Source organism: Glycine soja, chromosome 15 (assembly GCF_004193775.1).
Source record: "Glycine soja cultivar W05 chromosome 15, ASM419377v2, whole genome shotgun sequence".
Classification (NCBI taxonomy): domain Eukaryota; kingdom Viridiplantae; phylum Streptophyta; class Magnoliopsida; order Fabales; family Fabaceae; genus Glycine; species Glycine soja.
In genome coordinates this window covers 44739720-44747885 of record NC_041016.1, presented here as the reverse complement: position 1 = coordinate 44747885, position 8166 = coordinate 44739720, and positions in this window count along the sequence as shown.

Here is an 8166-nt window from a genome sequence, read left to right as displayed (position 1 = left end):
TTCTATAATTGTGAAATTGTTCTACAACATATAATATTAGGCAAACCTACCATGAACAAAGTTGTAGAATGATGAACCAGACTTGTACTGATATGGTAAGAAATTTGATTCTTCTCTGCCAAAGTCGCTTTGGGAAAAGACATTAAAGAATGCACTTTATATCTTTTTAGGGTACCAATTAAAGTAGTCACTAAGAATCCTATAGGTGTGAGCCAGGGAAATCCCAACATTAGGTATATGTACATTTGGGAATGTCCAGCCGAAGCAATGCTTTCTAGGCTGCATGAAGGTAAGCTGGACTTAAAGATAATTAGTTACAATTATTTTGTTACATTTAAAGCTCTCGTATGTATAAGTTTTAAAATCCCACTTTACGATCATGTTTGAGGCGTGCAAGACTCCTTGAGAAAATTGAGTTTGAAGGGGAAGAAAACATAAGGAGTATTGTCTTTAAAGAATAAACTGTTATTGACAATAGATGAGTCTCTGTACTTACCATTGTTCAAGAAATGGATATGATAATTAAATAATGATGTTACTCCTAACAATATTAAAAGATAAGACAACACTGAGATTCTCTCTTAAGCACCACCTAAAGTTCAAACACAATAGTCTTAAGAAGTGTCATTAAGAATATCCACTAGAGAAAGGAAAATTGTAATTTGATATGATTATGTCATATTTCTTTAACAACATGAATATGACATTACGTTAACTGAGTAGAACTCAACCCCAAAAGCTAGCTCAAGGGGTGAGGGATGCTCCTCATTTATATGTTCTAATTTGGGATTACTTTTAGCCGATGTGGTACTTGGATTATTTCCAATGCACCCCCTCACGCCAAGCACTTCCTGGGCTCGGGGCGTGAACAACAAATGGTGGGTGTTTGTCACCACAAAGTGAGGACTAGCGGAAGCATGGTCCTAAGATCAGAACTGGCTCTGATACCATCTTAGAATGAATAATGTGAGAGGTCTAACTCAACCCCAAAAGCTAGCTCAAGGGGTGAGGGTTGCTCCTCATTTATATATTCTAATTTGGGATTACTTTTAGCCGATGTGGGACTTGAATTATTTTCAACAGATATCATAAATGACGTAATAAAACCGATGGTTGAACATGACATTTAGGATATTATCAAATTGCTTGAAAGTGTGAATCTCATAAGTTGTAGATAAATATCTATAGTCGAAAGGGATTCAATGAGTAATATTGAGATATATAAAGTTTATCTTGTCGCCAAAAGTTTTACAAGAAGGAAGACATTGATCACAAAGAGACTTTCTCTATGATTTCTTAGAAAGACTTACTTAAGACTATAACAACATTGTAGATCATTTTGATAATTTTTTTGCATAGATGGATGCAAAGATTACATTTCTAAATAGAAACATTGACAAAAAGATTTATACAGTGCAACTAGAAAACCTTGTTTAAGATGATCTAAAGTCTATGGTATGCAAACTAAAGAAATCTATTTATGCTTTAAAACAAGTCTCTCATCTATGGTATTACAAAATTCATCAAAATTACTTCTTATGGTGTTGAGGTAAATTTGGTTGTTGATTGCATATACTAAAAGTTCAGTGGGAGTATATTTATTATTTTTGTATTATATGTTGATGACATCCTACTAGCATCATACAATTTATTGTTGCAAAGTAGTTACATTATAATTTATCATGTATGCTTAAGTTTATTTTTTATTGTCCTAAAATATTTTTTTTAGTGGGAGTCTTAAGGTGATATATGAGTAATCTTGATATCCAACACTAGAAAGTAGTAAAATGCATAATGTGCTAATTGAAGAGAACAAAAAATTACATGTATTCATATTGAAAGTCTAGAAATTTAGAAATCATTAGGTATTCTGACTTCGAGTTTTATGTAATGTCTTAATAGCAATTACTCCACATAAGGATCCACATTTAACCATGCTGGTGGAGTTAATATTTTGCTATGAGACATCATACTATAATTTATGATTGCTAAATTATTGTAACCGACTTGCCTGTTATTGCTAACGTTAAGAAGCCATCGAGTGTTTATTGGGATAATATCTTAGCGGTCTTATTAAGGATTCAATCAAGTAAAAGTTTGATGACATAAAGTATTTGGTTGTTAAATAAAGAATTCTGAAAATACAGATTTGTATAGAACATATAGGGACTCATTTTATGCTAGTTGGTCCACTTACTAAAGGTTTGACACTTACAGTTTTTTCATGAGCACACTGCTCATATGAGAGTAATTCCTGATAGTAACTTAGTTTAGTGGGAGTCTTGCTTATGTTCTATATCTTATAGTTTACAAACATTTTGTTGTTTGTATTTTCTGCAAAAATAAAGTTGAAGTTTATCATTTCATTATGAGCTTCTTTTGTTTGCAATATATATGTTGTGTTTGGATTGATCTCTATAAAGAATAAGTTTGGACCAATTGGAAATAGGCATGACTTAGATCAAATTGTATGTAATTTTCTTGTTGCTGATCCATATTGACCTATGTCATTATTGATGTGATGGTCATTGGGGTTTAGTTACATTTGTTGTAGGGATAAAAGCCGCAATGATTCCATTATTGATACATGAGATGAACTAGGTTGTTAAGGTGGAAGTCTAAAGGTAAATAGCGTACAGATGCACACTTAAGGATTTTGATTACAATATGTAGCTCAAGTGGGAGATTGTTGAGATTTTCTATTCCTATCATGACAAATATATTAGCTATTTATCATTAATGTATTTTATTTTATGTGATCAAATTAAGTGAACTCGTTAGACAACTAGATCAAATGATATGAACTTAAATGAGCATATATCAGTGTTGTCCCATTAAGGAATAATGGGAACCTTATTAGGTTAACACGCTATAAGAAGGCTATGGTCTCCAATATATCGAGCCATCACACATAATTTCTCTCCTTCCCATATGAAGAGTTACGAAGGTTCTGTTGAGGAATAAAGAGGTCTGGTTGAGGAAGAACCACCAGTTACGCTGTTAGCCAATTATCCGATATTTTTATAGCATTAGCCAATTATCCGATATCTTTATAGCATTATGTAACAAACCTAAGAAAAACGCATAGATGAGAAATCACTTATAAATTAAGGTATTTCTCTAGCCAATTATCACAATCAATGTCATATTATAATATGTAATTTATTTGAATAAGATTTCATTCTCAGGTATATAATTTTTAAATAAAAATATATAATAAAACGCGATTTTAATTATAAAATGTAATTGGATTCGATATTAAGAAATAGTTTGTTTTTATTTTTATATATTTGGGGGAGTATTGTGAGTTGAGTAAACGAAAAAGATTTGATAAATTGTTACGAAAAAAATTAAATTATAAAATGTCTCTATTAAATTGTAACTTATTCAATGTAAAAGTAACTAAATGATTTGAAAATAGTATCTAATCAGTGCCTAAATATTGAAATTGTCTTATAAGAATTACCAAATTTTTCATTTCCCATCATTTTAAGAAATAATTATAATTACTGCGATATAATCAAAGAGCTCAATAACAAGATCTTTTAATGCCATAAAATGAGCAAAAATTATCGTGCACAAAATTATTACTGATATAGAAATATTAAGGGAATCAAAGAGGTCTTAAACCTTTTGTATAAAAAAATCAAAAATATCAATTTCAGTTATTTATGCATTTAACCAATAAAATTAAAAAATATAATTAGATAAGAATTTAAATAAATCTACTATTTTATACTTTTTACAAAGTTAATATGTTTTATTTAATTATTTTATATAACATTAAAAGTCATATGGAAAATATAATATATATATATATATATATATATATATATATATATATATATATATATATATATATATATATATACCACAACATTTATTGAAACATTTTCCACCGTTTTAAAAGATAATTATAATTATTGTGGTATGCCAATTAGCTCTTGAATTCTATAAATGATAGTTATTTTCAAAGATAATTAATCACAGAGCTCAATAACAAGTTCATTTAATATTTACTGATATAGAAATATTGAGGGAATCAAATATGTCTTAAACATTTTGACAATATCAATTTCAATTATTTATGCATTTAAGTAATAAAATTAAATGATATAATTAGACAGTGATGTAAATAAATTTATGTATTTTATACTTTTTACAAAGTGAATATGTTTTATATTTAATTATTTTATAAAACATTAAAAATCATATGAAAAATAATATAATATATATATATATATATATTTTAAAATGATACACCAACTTTAATAGCGTTTTTAGACGTTAAAAACAAATCTTAAATGATTAAATTTTATACAGGAAATTCAAAAGATGTATTAATTTTAAATATAATTAATATTTATATTTACGGTCCCAATTACAATTAAATTAGATGTTAAAATAAGTCATCATTAATGGTTTTTATTACGGGACAATTATAATTAAATATTTGTATTCAATTAAATTATTGTACAATTAGGCTGTCTAATAATATGATTGGATATCAATATATTAGATTAACTATTAATTATGGATGATAAATTTATACTAAACGTTGGTGACTCTTCTAATTTATACCACCACACTTAAGATCTTATTTTTGAATGTTTGACTCAATTTTGATTGATGTTAATTTTGGGAGGGGATCAATAACTATGGTTTTATTGTCTATCTCGAAATAAACTCAATAATTTTGGGAGGGGATTTATATTTGGGTTAGTTATATTTATTACAAATTAAATGTCGGGACAATTGAAGAGTCATAGATGCAACTTTTCCCCCCTGTATCTAGTACATAGGTTAAATGAAACTTGCATTTGCTTGAGATGAAGAATCAGGATTCAATTTCAAAAGATATTCTTCATTAAGTTCAATCACATCTTATCATCTACACCAATTAAGGACAGTGTTGATACATAAGTTGAAGTCCCGAAAGAGGTCAGTAAAATTTATAGTGTTCATATGGTTCATTTCGAATTAAGCACTCATTAAAATTAACGAAATAACTCGATATATATTGTTTTCAGCATAGAATAATATAAATTCAAGAGTATAAAGCCTAAGGAAGTGAAACAATCTGCTAACACTTCAACTACACCTCTCACATGTAATATCTGTAAATCTATTTCTATATCAAACCTTGAATTACATTTGTAGAAAATAGTCATATCTTAGTTTCAAGTAACCACAATGAAAATGGCATTGCCAACGTTTTATTATCAAATGGAACCAATGGATCTTCAAACGTTTTTGCTACCCTTGTTACAAGTCATTTATGTACTTATATTTTTCTATCAAAAATTGAACAATAGAGTATGTATCTTATTATAACATTTTATTATATTTGGAGGAAGTTCAGTTAATAGAAACTACAAAGTAAATGACTATAGCAGTTTTTCATCATCTGATATCACTAATGGTATATATATATATATATATATATATATATATATATATATATATATATTTATATATATATGATGTCCTAACCTTTTTTATAAATTTTCATATAGAAATATGATTTATAGCTATTTTTTTTTGTCTTGCGGTTGATGAGTTGTCAAATTTGAGAGCTAATAACAAATTACTGCCCGGAAAGTTTGCCATAAATGGTAATAAAATTAGGAGTTTGAAAATATGGGATAAGGGTATATCTGTCAATCAAATGTCTCCAACAAATATCACACTATTGTTAGGTATATTAATAAATTATCACATTTCAACACATATTTTTTTATGGAATTATTACATATTTCATAATTGTTTTTTTTATGGCAATCAAAAATTCAAAAAGTTAGTGAAGCAATGGCCAAAGGTAAAAGAAAGTTGTTCCTATTGGTAACACGAATGTTGATTAAGGTACACAGACTTTCAATAACAAATAACAAATATATACAAAATAATTTTGAAGCTGAAAAAAATATCTAAATTGGGCCATATATATGCCATTTGTTTTAAATGGTGACAGAAACAACAATCCAACCAATGAGTGAGGATGTTATTGTTACATATTCAACTATTCCAAATGGACTACGTAATTTGCAATAATTATTTTAGTTTAATTCATTAAATTTTTCTATTATCAAATAATTCATATCTTTATATATAATACGTGTAGAAGGTGAAATAGAAGTCGGGTTTACAAAGGCCCCTCAATAGAAGAACATGATGTAGACTTAATTATTGAAACAAGTATAGAATAGTATAATTTTTCATTGTGTATTATTATACATTATTTCAAGTATGCTAAATAATTTAATTGTAATTTATAATTTATAGATAACTCATTAGACAAATTAATTGATGAAAGTATCACATTAGTGAATGAAGATACCAATGAGGCAAATACATGTAATTTATTTTAACCCTTTCAAATTACTTTGATACTATATTTAAATTATTTTTGTTATATAATTGAATTTAAGTTATTTAGTTTATTTTAGTTACTTGGGATATAGGTGATGCTATATGGAAATGTGAATTTTGTAAAGCTAGAATGTGGCATGGGGAAAGGCTACAAAAAAGATAGAGCACTAAAAATTCAAAATTTAGTTTGTGTTGCATGCAAGGAAAAATAAAAATAAAATTTTTAGCCTCCTTAACATATTCTAAAGGAACCAAAGAAGCAAATTCTTTATGAAAAACATTAGATCATTCAACATGATGTTTTCATTTACTTAAATGGGTGGAAAAATAGATGTTTCAAAAAATGATGGAAGAACACCCCCTATGTTTATCATGAATGGTGAGAATTATCACAACATTGGAAGTTTGCTTCCACTCCCTTGTAGACAACCAAAGTTTGCCCAACTTTATATACATGACACGGATAATGAAATTTTAAATAGTCTATCTATATTTGGGTGAGTTTTAAATTTCAATTTAAAATGCATATTATTATTTATTAATGTTCTTTGTTATTGATTATATTAATTTATATGTCCTTTGTTTATGGGATGGATAAGCATTCTTCTACATTTAAAAAGTCAATTATTACTTAGATAAAAGAATTTGTTTGACGAAGTCAATCCATATGTGAAGTTATATAGTTAGGTCCTTGTGATAGAGTTCACGCTAAATGTGTCATGTATATAAAGGTAAAAATTATAGGCAAATGGGGACAACAACAAAAAATTCATAATCTTCCAATAATTTCTAAAGTTGTTGGAATAATACCTAGAGACTTTGATTCCACAACTACTGAAAGAGATCTAATTGTTGAAACAACTTCGGGGCTTCTGAAGTGTCTATTAGTTATAAGTAAATTTTATCTTCCTTTTCAATATCCTTTGATATTTTCTAGAGGAGAACCTGAATATACATATGATTACATGATGATTTTGATCCAACCTCAAACAAAAGGAAAAAGGTTTCATTGAGGAAATTTGTTCCATATAAGATTCAACATAGAGTAATGGAGAAATCTTCTTTATTTCTATCTAGACGTTTGTTCCAACAATTTTTTGTTGATTGTTTATCTATGATTGAGTCATCAAGGTTACAATATGTCAAAACTCACGAAAAAAAAAACTAAGAGATGAGACGTACAAATGACTGACAAAAGCAATATTAAGAGGGAAAATAATCCATCAACAACTGGAAAAAGGATAGTCGTACCATCAATTTTTATTGGTGAGACACCTTATATGTTTCAAAATTATCAAAATGTTATGGCAATTTGTTCTTGGGTCGGATATCTTAATTTATTCATCACATTTACTTGCAACCTAAAATGGCAAGAACTATGTAAAGCTATTGATAAAGATGCTTTGAAATCTAAAGATAGACTTGACTTGATATGCAAAGTTTTTGGGATAAAGTTTGATCAATTGATATCAGAAATAAAGTAGGAAAATGTATTTGATAAAGATGCTTTGAAATCTATAGATAGACTTGACTTGATATGAAGAGTTTTCGGGATAAAGTTTGATCAATTGATATAAGAAATAAAGTAGGAAAATGTATTTGGAAAGATTAAAGCATGTATATATAAACTTGATTTTGTATCCAATTTATAGCATATTGAATTATAGCACTTTCATTGTTATCTTTATATATTATATATTATACTAATACTTTCATACTTATTTGTTACAATAATTTATACAATTGAGTTTCAGAAATGTGGATTTTCACATGCACACGTTTTGGTGTTTTTGCAAC